The sequence below is a fragment of the Notolepis coatsorum genome (assembly GCF_963971535.1).
Source record: "Notolepis coatsorum genome assembly, chromosome: 19".
In the NCBI taxonomy this organism is placed as follows: Eukaryota; Metazoa; Chordata; class Actinopteri; order Aulopiformes; family Paralepididae; genus Notolepis; species Notolepis coatsorum.
The window spans coordinates 83,142,280-83,158,955 of NC_140183.1; positions in this window are offsets into that span (position 1 = coordinate 83,142,280).

Here is a 16,676-nt window from a genome sequence, read left to right on the forward strand (position 1 = left end):
AACATTCCTTTATCTTTGTAGGGCTTTGTTTGTGTGTGTGTTTTTATTTCTTTGTGTTTTTGTGTTATTTCTTGTATTTTCATGTTTGTTCACTTGTGTGATAATCATGCTTAGATTATAGACGATATAATGACAATGAGAGTTTGGGATCCGTTTCCCCATCCAGAGTTGGAACCTAGGGATTCTGTCTGCATTTCAAGAATGCCTTAACGCCACTTCTGTGTCTGTCCCCTGTGAGACAAGTGACAGTGAAGGAACACTTTCACAATTTCTCTCTGCCCCCCCCCCCCCCCCCACTACTGGATTTGAATGCGCAAGTAATCTTTGCATTATCTTCTTCCAATTTCTCCAGGTTGAAATGAGGGGTAGTCTCACATTCTGTCGTTCAGATGTATTCACAAGTCTTTACAATAGCATCACACTTCTGGCAACTAGGACAAGCTGGCTGTTCTCAGGGCAGCCGGAGAGGTGTTGGTGACAGTGCCGATGTAGGCCTCAGAATGACAGTGTAAACTGCTGCTCTTTGTTTCGGAAAGGCCCCTTCGGTCCTGTCCTCTTGGATTGGCCCCGTTTTGGAAGTAGTGCTGCTGTACCCCCAAAAAATAGTACATAACATTTCATTATGTCCTGTAATTGTCTGTTTTTGTACCACTGTGTTCAGGCTCTGAGAATCAGTTGTAAATCTCTTCTGCTCTTCTCTGTGAAATTAATTGTCCAGCAAATAGTGTTCCATTGAGTGTGGGGAGTTTCAGCACAAGGGAATGATTACAATGGTTTTTTGCGCTCATGGAGGATTTTGTAATTGCTTGTCGATGCCCCGTTACAAATGCATGTGAGATGAGCTCTTTGGTGGTCTGTAGTTTATTGAGGTCCTGTCGTTTTTTTTTTTTTAAAGGTTAACTCTTACTTTTAATTTCATAACCCAACCCATGGAAATAAGCAGGGAAAGGTACACAGATATGTCGGACTCAAACCATAATTCACTGTGTTTGATATGGGTCAGAGATTGAAATGTTTCCTTTGACTAATAAACCTCATGTAATGAAATAACTTCAACCTTTCTAACAGTGATGAAACAGGAGTTACAGAATCATGTTAATGTGCAGTGTTTTTATATTTAAAAAGAAAAAAAAGTTTATTTGTTTAAAGTTGTATCTGTTACCCATGAATCATGAGTAGTATAGTCAACATATTTGACTGAGAAAGTGTGTCACAGAAAGAATAAAGTGTATTGCTGATCACGCACCAACTGTACTGTTAAGACTGAAATGCCATTAAAGCATTAGGATTTCATACAAAAAAAATTTCTGTGCAATATATACTGTTCATATTAAATATATTATCTTGTTGTTATAGTACAAAACTCTGGATCTTGTTCCAACCTTATCTACGGGTGGGAAAAGAATGGCTTAAGCCCCTAAAGTGTGTGTGGGGGGGGGGGGTCCCTTGACCTCTCACCTCAATATCTGAATGAAAGTGGGCTCAATAGAACCACAATAGTCCAGATCCATGCAGCTTTGGGCCAAAAGCGTGCAATGTTTCACATGGAGTACAAATGTTATTTTCACCTTTTTTTTATTATCATGTAGGCAATTCACCTATTTCTGCATACTAACAGTTTTGGAATTGCATACATTGGATATGGCTGTTAAGCTGAGACTATTGTGGATCATGTGAGCCAGAAACTAGAGACCTAGGCTATTGGAGGATGTTTGGTTTTAGGTATATTGACAATAAGGGTTTTCTGAGTCATTTTCTGAAAAAGTGCCAGCCATCCAAAACTGATGTAAAATGTATTTATTATTATTATTATTAATTATTATTACCAAATCACAGTATGACATTTTCAAAAGTATTCTTCAGGGTCATGGTGTCTTAAAGGTGGGGTAGGCAATTGACCTGTCTCAAAACCCTGCCCCTTTTCTTGATCCTCCAATCACAACTGTCGCTTACCTCGGACAAACCAAGTTTGTCCGAGGTAAGCGACAGTTGTGATTGGAGGATCAAGAAAAGGGGCAGGGTTTTGAGACAGGTCCATTTAGGAGAAATGAACAGTGAGCATGTCCGGCTGAAATAGAGTATGCTCTTTTCAAGTCTGGTGCCATGTGCAGCAACGATTTTCTACTGACTCCCAGAGGCACAGGTGGTAGTGTTTTCCCATGCAACCGCAGGAACACCACTTGGCGAACACTAAGGCCTAACAAAAATAATGGTTGGTTTCAGGTTGCCGACCGACCCTGCCGATTTAGGTGCGACCCAATATATTTTATGAGTTTAAAAAAAAAATTATATATATTTTTTTTTTTTTTTAGAATAAAGTTTCATAGAAATCTTAGTCAAACATTTAGTATTATGGATATTAAACATGCTGGCAGAGTACATGCATCCATGTTGTTGTGAACATTTTAACCCTTTCACTGCCACACGACAGCCGGTTAACCCTTTCACTGTGACAATACAGAAGGTTAGCCCTTTACTATCACACAACCGACGGCGATGCTCCATCATTAGCATCATTAGCTCCGCGGATGCGGAGCTAATGATGCTAATGATGGAGCATCGCCGTCGGTTGTGTGATAGTAAAGGGCTAACCTTCTGTCGTGTGGCAGTGAAAGGGTTAATTAAATAAAGAAATTCCCTATCCATAGTCGCCGTGGGAAAGAATAAAAAAAAAAAAAAAAAAAAATTCCCTACCTACCCATGGCCAAACTGACAACCAACCTGAAACCAACTATTATTTTTGTTAGGCCCTAACTAATGGTATCAATCCCAAATTTGCTACTGCAGTTTATGAGACAAGGTAATTGAGCATGGGAATGCCGTTAGGCCATTGCATAATGTCCCAAACCCCTCTAATCTACACTAATATTTTCATAATTTGAATAGGTGAGATTCAAGGCATGTTTGACATATACAGTGTTGAGCTGCATCTCAAATCATGCCTCGGTCCCAGCTTTCTGATGTTGTACTCACTGTACTGTATGGTATTTGTGGATCTGTTGACCTTCAGCTCAGGTTAACCATCCTTGCTTATTACCAGTAGGTTGTGTAGGGAAAACAGTGGCCACAGAAACAAGGTATAACTTGAAGATGACAATAAAGAAGAATGTCCGTGGATTATTTGGCACCGACCTAAACTCAAGAGGAATGGAGACAATAATATATTATTTGTATATATATTTATAGAGTTTTGTGAAAAGCGGTAAATTGGATGTCGGAAGAAGCATTGAAAGTCAGTGGATTTGGTTGAGGACAAAAAAAAATCGTTTAGAATGTGTGATATTGTTATCAGGAATTGTTTTATTTTTTACATAAGATGGTAAATGGCTGCTTTTTTTATAGCACTTTTATCCAAAGTGCTTTACAATTTGTTCCTCACATTTTACCCATTCACTCACACATTCACACACCGACGGCGGAGGCAACCATGCAAGGTGCCAACCTGCTCATCTGGAGCAATTAGGGGTTAAGTGTCTTGCTCAAGGACACATCGACACGCTGCCCAGGAGGAGCGGGAATCGAACCGGGAACCTCCGGATTACCAGACGACTGCTCTACCTCCAGAGCCATAGGGAGGTTCGGCATGTGGATATCATGGAAAAAGGGGAGGTAGCATGGGTGGGGGGGGGGGGGGGGGGGGGGGGAGAGAGAGACGCCGGAACTAACTGTTGAGCCTTCACGAGGTGTCGAGGGCCTAACTTGACGAAACACCAGTGAAGGCAGGTGCCCACTTGATAACCCTGGTGATATGTTGGCTCTCGCCGCCTATCTACTGTATCTAAACGTTGGGTTGTGGTGGCTAGTGGGGGCCATGTGGTAGGGTATGTAGCATCGTCATCGTCAATACCTGGAGCTCACATTTGAACCATTTCTTCCTGTACCCTTACCCTGAACCGGGTTTGAATCCTACTCCCTACCCCCACACCCCTTACCCTAGAGGCCTAGACAGGTAAGTAGCCGGTAAGATTTGTATCCTAACCCCCCCACACACACACTCACACACACACACTCGCATATACACATATCATGTTTGGGTTTCTTCATAGGGCACGCGTATCTTGTGTTTTATTATAAGAAGTGAGCCTATTCATTTTCAATATTTCTCCTCTCTAACCCATAGAGACAATGGTATGTCTATCCATCTGTTGATGTCATCATTAATAGTCTGGAGGATGCCAGGGATCTTGGTGATAGGAGATATGATGCTCATTCCTAAATACTTCATTCCATGTCTTCCAGATAAAAGGGGTGCCCATGAGATCAGATTTAAATGCGTGTGAGTTAAGTGGAATTGCCTCACTCTTGTTCCAATTGATCTTGTATCCAATTAAGAACAGCCATGTATTGCACATTGTTTTATTAATTGGTTGTGCTTATTTCTAGGGTGTGAAATTTGGGGGGTGATTGACTTTTGAGACTCTCTGAAAGCCTAACAAAAATTATTGGGTGCGGGTGTCTCTGGAAAAGGTTTTTCAAAATGAGGTAATTAAAAAGTTAATTGAACCCTTTCACTACCACACTACAGAAGGTTGACCTTAAAGAGTTAAAAGATTACTATGGCCATTTATCAATTTGAAATTCACACATGAATACAGATTGTTGTCATGGCGTTTCCTCTTATTCTGCCACTGAATACCATCATGGTGGTATTCAGAACGTATACAGTCACAGTGACTGAGTCACTGTTGAAGGGCGCATGTTGCGTGGTTGTGGTTACTATTGTGGGGATTGAGTGACCTCATCATGTGTGCTGTGACGTTAGTGCAATGTGTTTGTTTTGAAACCGGGAAAAAAACGCTGTATCATCAGTTTTAAACATACAACTGATGGGCTCCTTTCAGAGGTTTGCAGATGACGAGTATAAAAGCTGGATAAAAATCACCATTGGTCTACAGTATTTAAAAGTGCGCCTGGGATGTTTTCTTGAAAACGAATCGGAAACCTTCCACCAGTCACTGCGAAATACAATAGACACCGATGGACCCAATAGAGAGTGTCAAACGAAATGCGATTTAAAAAAAGGTCATTTAAAGAAGTGGACTCCCAGTCACAACTTGAAGGTGAATACAAAAATTTGTATTGTCATGTGCTAAAGAACGATGCATTATTGTGATGATTGTAATCCAATGTAATAAAAAAAAGTCAACCAACGAACTAAATTCTTATACCGGATCTCCTCTCTGGTAAACAAGAATACCCTGAAGACTCTGGCAGGAGCACTCATTCAAGGGTACTACGACTATGCTTGCACCTCATGGTACCAAAGCACCTCAAAGGCGCTAAAAACAAAATTACAAACATCTCAAAACAAACTGGTCAGACTACTGCTTGACCTTATAGAACCCACCTCACCCTGCCCACTTTGACAACCTAGGATGGCTTAGAGTAGATGACAGAGTACAGCAACTTGCAATGGGCCTGGTCTACAAGATGCACTACACGACTAAGATACCCATGTACATGTCAAAATACTTCCCAAAGGTCAGTGAATACCACGAGCACAACACCAGAGGGAGCTCCACAAATCATGTTAAACCCAGATTCGGCTCAAACAAGGGACTAAACACATTTCGCAATTATGCCACATCAATGTGGAACGCCCTACCCAAAGCGATAAAGGAATGTGAATCACTACCCACCTTCAAAACCACTCTCAAAGAGCACCTACATTTACATTTAGTCATTTAGCTGATGCTTTTATCCAAAGCGACTTACAAGTTCTGTACGACAGGTCATCAGGAAGGATACAACTCTATCAGCTGAGTAACAATATTCATCAAAGTGTTGCGTGTTACAGTGTAGGTTAGTTTATTAGGACAAGTGCATGACAGTAAGGTTAGTTAGGGTTAGAATCTTTTTTAATTTTCTTAATCTTTTTTTTTATTTTTTTTTCAGATAATGGTTGAAGAAGTGCGTCTTTAGTCGACGGCGAAAGATTGGACGGGATTCGGCTGTCCTAACTGGGGTGGGTAGTTCATTCCACCATTGTGGGGCAAGGACTGAGAATAGGCGGCTTCTCTTTGATGACCCTCCCGGAGCTTGGATAGGAGTAGGTCTAAGGCAGCCAGAAGATGCAGAGCGTAGGGGTCTTGAGGGTGTGTAGTTAGAGACCATTGACCGGAGGTATGCTAGGTCGAGGGCCTTGAAGCGTATACGTGCAGCAATGGGGAGCCAGTGCAGGTCCCTAAGAAGTGGGGTGACATGGGCCGACTTCGGTAGGTTTGAGATCAGGCGGGCCGCTGCGTTCTGAATGAGTTGAAGAGGCTTGGTGGCAGTGGCCGGGAGGCCAGCTAGCAGTGCGTTGCAGTAGTCGAGGCGGGAGATGACTGTTGATTGGACGAGGAGTTGGGTGGCTTCTTTTGTCAGGAAGGGGCGGATCCTTCTGACGTTGCTCAGGAGGAATCGGCAGGTTCTGGTTGTCGCTGCGATGTGAGCAGAGAAGTTCAACTGGTCGTCGAGGACAACACCAAGGTTCTTGGCGGTCGGGGACGCGGTCACAGCTGCATTCTCGACTGTGATGGAGAGGTCGGTCAGGGGGGAGGATTTGGCCGGCAGGTGGAGCAATTCTGTTTTGCTTAGGTTCAGTTTGAGGTGGTTGGTCGTCATCCAGTCGGAGATGTCGGACAGACAGGCCGAGATCCGCTCAGAGACGTGGATATCTGAGGGAGGGATAGCAGCCTTCACCACGGCGTAATCCTGGGTGTTTGGACAAAGCAACGCGTAAACATGCTGTGCCCTCCCGGTGAGCACACTTTGGAGAAGTAACGTGATCATTAGGCCAATGCAGAGTCGTTGCCACATTTTCAAACATAGAAAAATACTTATCAACATCCTTTTCTAAGAATTGTGGAACCAAACGCAAGTGCCTAGTAACATCAAACCTATCGTCATGTCGCTCTGCACATACCCTTACCCCCCCAATTCTTCTAAGCTCAAGCACGCCGTAGCCAGCTATGAGGTCACCGAGGTCTGGACCTCTGTAACTATTTGTAACTATTAAAAAATATATATAGATATTATAATTTTTTTTTTTTTTTTGTATTTTTTTTTTTTATAATTTTTTAAACAAACATAAACAAACATGACAACACACGATAAGATATACAAGCATTAGTTGACAGTGCACATCCAATGAAATCACATTTTAGTTAATTGTCTTATATAGGATATACACTTAATACCTGTTATCTAAAAACCTACACACATATGCTCCAGCTCGTACCCCCCCCTCCCGGACCCCCCATTGGATAATCTATCCATTTTCCCTCGCTCCTAACCAGACATTACCATTATATGCTAGCTTTTATTTTCTCCACCACTTCTAACCACAATGTCATTTTGGATTCATTGAGAGACCCAAAATTCTTGCTGTAGATATTTCTTGATAGATCACATATGTAATAATCCAGACCTTTCGGCAAATTTTTTCCAGTTGGAACCATCGTGATGCTATCAGCTTTTTAGCCACTGTGATACCCGATAAAACCAATCTCTTTAGCTGTGGATGTACTGCACACTCAAAAACATCATTCAGCAGTAATACAGAGGGGTGTACAGGTATATTCCAAGTTAAGAGATTTGATAATTGCTGGGTCACCTCTTTCCAGAATATCTTAACTGGTGGGCAGTCCCAGTACATGTGCATAAATGTCCCCTCGTCCCCATTTGTACATAAGGAGCATTTGGAGTCTTGTATAAGACCCATTTTTTTCAGTCTTATAGGAGTCAAGTATGTCCTATGAATATAGTTAAGATTGATTTGTTGATGGTCCGGGTTCCTTGATGTGAGTCGAACATTTGCCCAGGCTTCTTGCCAATCAAAATCACTTTCCAGTTCTGGTATATCCCTCCTCCAGACGGAGTCTAGGTGGAGGGTTTCATATGAGGACGTTAGTAATTGATGATAAAAATCTGAAACAAAACCTCTTGATGTCTCTCTTTCATAGAAGAATTTGTGGTATCTGTGGTGTTCAATTGGTTTCGTTAATGGAACACCTTGAGTCTTCAAACATAACAATAATTAAGCATTACATCACGCGCAGGAGTGGTTTGTGAACAATAAACCATGCCTAGGGGTGGTCGTTAGGCCCGAGGCGCAGCCGAGGGTCGTTAGACCCCCCTAGGCATGGTTTATTGTTCACAAATCACGACTGCAAGTGGTGTAAAGCTTTTATACAACTGCCAGATTCATCCAACCTTATTTCTATACAATAAACACACATTAATCGAAGATTTATTGAAAAAACCATCCGCCAGAAAAAGTAGTTCCCACAACTACAAAAAAGACAAGTTGCCTCCATGTGGAAGCAGCTTGAAGTGCATCCAACCAAACTAACACATCCAACTGTGTATTATTGGAATGATTGAGAGAAGTTGCCTCATGTGGAAGCAGCTTGAAGTGCATCCAACCAACTAACACATCCAACTGTGTATTATTGGAATGATTGATTGAAATTTTTATTACCAGATGCAGAATGGGTACAATACAATACGGCTCAATACACACAATTGTTAAGGGAATGCAGACCTACTTTCCATAGAACTTCATTCTTAGATGCTTCTATATAAAGTAGGTAAAACAAATTAAAAAGTTTTCTTTGCCCTATAGGAAAAAAACGTTTTCTTCGCCCTATTCTTTTATTTATTTTTTTAAACCTACTGTAGAGGGCCTAAACTTAACCAGTTGGAAACCAAGCGTACAGTAAGGTGGGTGGAGACTAGAGCGAGCGCTGACAGTCGAAAGGAAAAAAAATTGAAAAAAATTTGAAAATTAATCAATCAATCAATCCGCGATTTTTCTTTTGTTACAGAATGATTCAAGACCCATCAATTACATCATCCAACATTGTTTAAACGACTAAGACATTCGCTGTGACAGAATCGCTTGATATTTAGTCGTTTAGTCGCTATCAACATATCCATTTGTAAAGATTATTGTCCACCTTCTTGTGATCCGGCGGAGTGATGTGATGTGGTTCGGTTGTGGGCGGGTCCTGGGCCAGCAGCGTGGAATTGTTGCCAATAAAGACGTGTAAAATGACTGTTTCAGCCAATCAGAATCGAGAAATTTGCATGCCGTTGTATAACTGTATGTAAAAAAGATGTGTGGACTTGGTGAGATTACATTTTTTCCGTATTTCTTCATAACTACAGAATCCCTGTTTGTTAAAAACATCCCCTAATGAGTGTATGCCTTGCTTTTCCCATATAGGGAATCTTATAGGTCGTTTTCCAATCAAGAGTGCATTGTTATTGAATAAGGGAGTATGATTGTGCCATTTATGTGGGTTAGGATATTTTTTTTGTGTTTCACGCCATATCCGGATCGCATGAGTAATTATGGGGCCAAATTTCCGTTCGCAATGCTTGATTGATAGTTTAGTGTATGCTATGTCCTTCAGTCTATGTGGGGCTACTATGTTTTCTTCTGATTTTCTCCAGGATACTAATGCTTGGGGATCAAACCATGTTTGTCAATGGTCTTAATGTGTACGCCTTAAAATAGTGGAAAAAATCTGGAAATGCCATGCCACCGTCTGCTTTATTTCTCTGTGCGGTGGATCTTTTTATACGTGGTGGTTTGTTATTCCAAATAAATTTGTATGTGGAGGAGTGTAATCTTTTCCAGTAACCCTCTGGAGGGGGTAACGGTAGCATTGAGCTGAAGAAGTTGATTCTAGGTAGTACATCCATCTTAACTATTGATATCCGTGCCTGTACTGAGTTTTTAAGTTTTGCCCACCTATCAAGGTCGTCTTTCATTTTGTTTTGGATTTTTGTGTAATTGTGCTTCACCGTTTGTCTTATGGTGGGGAATATTTCCACTCCCAAACATATTTTTTATTTGTTATATATTTTTTAAGTTTGGTCAACGACCGGCCCACTACTAGGCTGGGACAGCGGCCCATTGGTACTGACTGACACTGGGCTGGCCCAATCACATCTCTTACTAAGCACCCCCCCCCCACCAGTCGTGCTGGTACATGACTGAGATGGGGCTGTGGTACATGACTGAGAGGGGGCTGTGATACATGACTGAGAGGGGGCTGTGGTACATGACTGAGAGGGGGCTGTGGTACATGACTGAGAGGGGGCTGTGGTACATGACTGAGAGGGGGGCTGTGGTACATGACTGAGGGGGGGCTGTGGTACATGACTGAGAGGGGGCTGGTACATGACTGAGAGGGGGCTGGTACATGACTGAGAGGGGGCTGGTACATGACAGAGGGGGCTGTGGTACATGACTGAGGGGGGGCTGTGGTACATGACTGAGAGGGGGCTGGTACATGACTGAGAGGGGGCTGGTACATGACTGAGAGGGGGCTGGTACATGACTGAGATGGGGCTGGTATACAGGACTTTGAGGGGGCTGGTATACAGGACTGAGAGGGGGCTGGTACATGACTGAGAGAGGGGCTGGTACATGACTGAGAGGGGGCTGGTACATGACTGAGAGGGGGGCTGTGGTACATGACTGAGAGGGGGCTGTGGTACATGACTGAGAGGGGGCTGGTATACAGGACTGAGAGGGGGCTGGTACATGACTGAGAGGGGGCTGGTACATGACTGAGAGGGGGCTGGTAGATGACTGAGAGGGGGCTGGTACATGACAGAGGGGGGGCTGTGGTACATGACTGAAAGGGGGCTGGTAGATGACTGAGAGGGGGCTGGTACATGACTGAGAGGGGGCTGTGGTACATGACTGAGAGGGGGCTGGTACATGACTGAGAGGGGGGCTGGTACATGACTGAGAGGGGGCTGGTACATGACTGAGAGAGGGGCTGGTACATGACTGAGAGGGGGCTGGTACATGACTGAGAGGGGGCTGGTAGATGACTGAGAGGGGGCTGGTACATGACTGAGATGGGGCTGTGGTACATGACTGAGAGGGGGCTGGTACATGACTGAGAGGGGGCTGGTATACATGACTGAGAGGGGGCTGGTACATGACTGAGATGGGGCTGTGGTACATGACTGAGAGGGGGCTGGTACATGACAGAGGGGGCTGTGGTACATGACTGAGAGGGGGCTGTGGTACATGACTGAGAGGAGGCTGGTACATGACTGAGAGGGGGGCTGGTACATGACTGAGAGGGGGCTGGTACATGACTGAGATGGGGCTGTGGTACATGACTGAGAGGGGGCTGGTACATGACTGAGATGGGGCTGTGGTACATGACTGAGAGGGGGCTGGTACATGACTGAGAGGGGGCTGTGGTACATGACTGAGAGGGGGCTGTGGTACATGACTGAGAGGGGGCTGGTACATGACTGAGAGGGGGCTGGTACATGACTGAGAGGGGGCTGTGGTACATGACTGAGAGGGGGCTGGTACATGACTGAGAGGGGGGCTGGTACATGACTGAGAGGGGGCTGGTACATGACTGAGATGGGGCTGTGGTACATGACTGAGAGGGGGCTGGTACATGACTGAGATGGGGCTGTGGTACATGACTGAGAGGGGGGCTGGTACATGACAGAGGGGGCTGTGGTACATGACTGAGAGGGGGCTGTGGTACATGACTGAGAGGGGCTGGTACATGACAGAGTGGGCTGTGGTACATGACTGAGAGGGGGCTGGTACATGACTGAGAGGGGCTGGTACATGACAGAGGGGGCTGGTACATGACTGAGAGGGGGGCTGTGGTACATGACTGAGAGGGGGCTGTGGTACATGACTGAGAGGGGGCTGTGGTACATGACTGAGAGGGGGCTGGTACATGACTGAGAGGGGGCTGGTACATGACTGAGAGGGGGCTGGTACATGACTGAGAGGGGGGCTGGTACATGACTGAGATAGGGCTGTGGTACATGACTGAGAGGGGGCTGGTAGATGACTGAGAGGGGGCTGGTACATGACTGATAGGGGGCTGGTATACATGACTGAGAGGGGGCTGGTACATGACTGAGATGGGGCTGTGGTACATGACTGAGAGGGGGCTGTGGTACATGACTGAGAGGGGGCTGGTATACAGGACTGAGAGGGGGCTGGTATACATGACTGAGAGGAGGCTGGTACATGACTGAGAGGGGGCTGGCTGGTACATGACTGATAGGGGGCTGGCTGGTACATGACTGAGAGGGGGCTGGTACCATGTATTGTGCATCATTGTAGGTCAAACCATTAAAAAGTTAACTTCCACGGCAGCCATTTTGGATTTTGTTCTCTCACAAATTGTCCCTGCCTTTTTTTTTTAAATACACCCAGCTAAATTTGTTTATTAACCCTCCTAGATGACAAATCCATTGAGAAATGAAGTGCCACAGATGACCCAACTACTAGGTCCATATCGTATCATCATAATATTATTTAAAAAATCATTAGGATACGGGTTCCCTTGAGGGCGGTCAGGTGGCGTAGCGGAGATTGTGTTCGTCACCAACGCCGGAGGCGCTGGATTCGCCTGTTCGAATCCAGCTCCCGGCGTTGTCACCAGCTTGGCTGGCCGTTCACACTAATACAATTGGCAGTATTAGAGGGTGGGAAAGCTGGCGGGGTGGGTCCGGGTCGTTGTAAACAGCGACTCCTACAGTTCGGTCGGGGCACCTGCTCAGCACGGATAGGATCTAAGGGGGGTAGTGTGATCCTTCCACACGTTACACCCTCTTAGTGAGAGTCCGCGCTGCCAGGTAAAAAGAAGCGGTTGATTGGCTAGACGTGTGTCGGAGGAAGCACGTGATAGCCTCCACTCTCCCAGACCGACTGTGGGGGGTAAGTGCGCAGCGACCAGGAAGGGGATTGGGAATTGGCATAACGACTAACATTGGGATGGGAGAAAATCGGAGGAAAAAGGAGGGGGAAAAAGATCAAGAAAAAAAAAGAAAAAAGGATAAGGGTTCCCTTGATAAAGATGCATGAAAAGGCTGTATAATATACAACACATGTAGCTCAACTGCAAAAACTGCTTTTATTTGATTAGATTTGTATTTGGAAATTAAAAACACATCATAAAAACAAATTATCTTGACCAATTTGTATTCCTGAGGATATCACCTAAAAGCATTAATTAAAACACTTATTTCCAAGGTGGTCCTCGATGGAAGACATAAAAACACAGCACATATAGCCTACTCAACTGCTAATTTTTGCTCAACTGCAAAAATGTATGCCTACTTATGTATTAGCCTACAGGGAAAAACACATTCACAACAGGCAGCAAAGTTTATTTTCGGCCAAGTATGGTAATAAGGTAACTATTAGGATATATATGGCATGGATTACTTACTCTTATAACTTATTACTATCTGTGGTAGCTCTAGTCTCCACCTACACAAATAGTTTTTGTGCTGTCCATTGAGCATGCACCTTCACGTGGTAGGCACATTAACTGTAGGTCAAACTCCCCAAACAAACAAGCACACCATTGATTTAATTGCTTTTTTTTTTATCCACTTTTTCTCCCATTTTCTATATTTTCTCCCATCCCAATTTCGTATCATCCAATTCAACCCTCCCCTGTCACGAACGCTGTTTCTTGCCTCCCACAAGCCGGCTGCAATGTGGACTAAGTCATACATAGCACAAGTCCCCTCCGGTACTCGAGGTAACAGCAGTCGCATCTTTTCACCTGCGCAGCTCGATCTCTCAGTGGCGAGGAGTAACGCGTGGGAGGCTCACGCTGCCCCCGACACTTCCTGATTCTACTGCGCAGGCGCACCAACCGACCTATAGGAGTCGCTGTCCACAACGCCCGATCCCCACCCATCAGTTTCCCACCCCCTAATACGGCCAATGTGTATTAGTATGAACGACCAGCTAAACTGAAAGCAATGTGGAGCGCTGGGCTCGAACAGGCAAGCCCAGCGTCTCCGTCATTCGTGGCGAGCGCCTTGCCCACTACGCCACGTAGCCGCCCACCATTGATTTAATTACTATATAAATCACACATACAAAGATCTCTGAACATGAATATAAAACAAAAAGGTGATCTATTAACTGTGTAAACCTTATGCAATATTCATCATTAATATTTGGATACTTGAAATCTGTATGAACTGAGTAGTTAGTATCAAATGAAATAAGATGGAACAGCTCCATGCATTAATTGAATAAACAACTATTTGCTCATTACCAGTATGGTATTGCTTAAATTGTACAGCTTTTTGCACATCTTTGTCAGGGAATTCCAACAATTCTGGACCTGAATGTACCAGTTAATTGTAATCATCTCTCTCTCTCCTTATGTCTAGTCAAGCCAGGTTGTGGAGGAGAGAGACAGGGATGAACAGGCTATAGACTACTTTGCCCGTCCTGAGCCTGCTATGATGCAGGTGTTTTACATCACCACCCAAAACAAGATTCAGCCAAGAGCGAGTGAGTACACTGGTCCACTTGTCCATGGCACTTACTACCCAGCTTTGTAGTGGTTTGGGGGAATAGTACAGTAGGTACGCATATTTAAGGGGGCCGCAAGGATGGTGTACTGGTGGGTGGTGTCCGACCGATTATGGTGGGCCGGTCTGGGCCAAAAAAAAAATTGACCTCCCTAATTTCTAAACCCTGGCTACGGCCCTGAGCATGCGCACACATTCTGCCTCTGCGTGCTCACGTTCCTCAGCCTGCCGAGCGCACACACGCTCCATCTTTCTGAGTGCTAGCTGATTAGCAGAAACAGGGTCACCTGTGACTTTCTCATCCTCCAAAGGTTCACAAACAGAACACTCAAGGACTTCCTTGATAGTTAAAGCCTCAACCAGCACACATTTTTGCTGCTGTTTTCTCATACTCTGGACAATTTTGACACCATAATGATCTGCTATCACCGACAACTCCTCTTTAGTGCATAAATTCAACTGGGCAACCGTTGGCTTGGCCACAAAATCATCCAATTTCATAGGCATATTTGCCCTAGTACCGTTGCACAACTCGGATAAACGGCGAGAAAAAAAACCACTCCTACTATGCAACTATGATCAAAACAACTAATATATACACAAAAAACAACAAAACGGCTTCACCCTAAATGTTTGTACAGCCTGCTTTAAATGACTTTGGCCACCGCTCCACCATTGTAGTGTTTAGGATCGACAGTGGTCCACCCACTCAACCCTAATCACTAAACAACTACAACTACACACTCCCTAAATAGCAAAGAGCATTGGTATGACCTTCCTAAGCATCCACACTTAAAAATATTCGCAAACAATTAACGAGTGGCGTGTGTTCTACTACAAATCTAAAGCCCATCCCTTAACGTTTCCATCCCTCACTATGAACCCCTATATAACTAACCGCTGACACACGCCGGCCTAGGAGGAGCCTGACAGGGTCTTTCTAAGACCCCGACCTACATAGAGGGTGTGCCTACCAGGCCAATGAAGGGTCCATAGAAAATGGCCCAGCTGCCCTAGCTGGTTGGAAACGCTCCTTATTGGAGATTTATTTAACAGGGTCTAAAACATGGGCCACACACACAACACTGTCAACCATATTCTAAAGTGTGGATTATGCTCAGTGGTAAACACCACATTTTTGCTCAAATTAGTTTGGCACGAGTCCCCATATTACGTTACCATTGACTGAAGGAATGCTCGTTGTCTTGTCAATGTAACATAATGAGGAGATGGTAGCCAAAGTAACCAACAACAGATATTTAATTAATAATTACCATGGTTTTGTAATCATGGAGTAACATAAAATAATGACAAACAAAACACAGAACTGTACAAACAGGATCAGCATCTCACACAGGGAAGAACAGAACAGTTATACATGAGGGAATGATGAGACAAGACACACCTGGGTTGATTCCAAATGGATACACCTGGGAGGGAAAAGATAAGGACTACAAGACCAGGACGCCTGTAGCTGTTCCGCAACCGTTGCTATTTCCGGGGTAGGCCTGATTGGCCCCGACAGGCACGTGACCCGCCGCGGCCACGCCCCGCGGCAGCCTCAGGACGCGGCAACGAGGCTGCTGTGGTTCACAGGCGCTTTCCGCCTTCAACGCCGCCCGCAGCATTAGGAAGGAGTTCGCGACGCCTTTCACAGCCTTTCACATCGCAGTCATCAGTCATAATAATCGCGCCGCAGTCGGCAGTCATGCAATCATTTATCATTTAACATTTGAAAGGCATACATTGTTGTATGAAATAAAATAGCGGGAGAATATGCTCACGCGAGCGGCATCGCTGAGCTCTGGTGACGGTCTTATGTTATTGGAGCTTATGCCGAGAACAGCAGTAACACAACATTGCAACTGTTGTGCTACTGCTTTCTGACCGAATTAGTCATTCATTTGTAGCTATAAAGACATATTCATAATCCAACATATGTGTAAAGAAACAACATATTCCGATTGGAAGGACTCCCAGCTCCTTCCTGCTCGCGTCTCACAGGGCTGAGCTGTGCACGGCTTTAGTCTCACTCGAGTGAGGATGAGGAGCGGAACTTCGGAAGACCGCTGGTTCTCCAACATACAGCGGTGTGCTCTTCAGAATGTACCGGGAGAAACGTTTACTGTACCCCGCAGACATAATAAGTGTTGTGAAGGGCCAGATTAAAGCTGAGAATCTACATTTATTGTTTTATATACATTGTATATTATTTATATATACACGGTATATCCCTTTAAGCCTGCGTTCGAATCATAGTAATATTCGCTTTCCTTATTGGATAACGCCATCGGCGCCAGACCGCAAGCCCCCAAAGTCAGGTTCAAAGGCGAGTCCGGGCA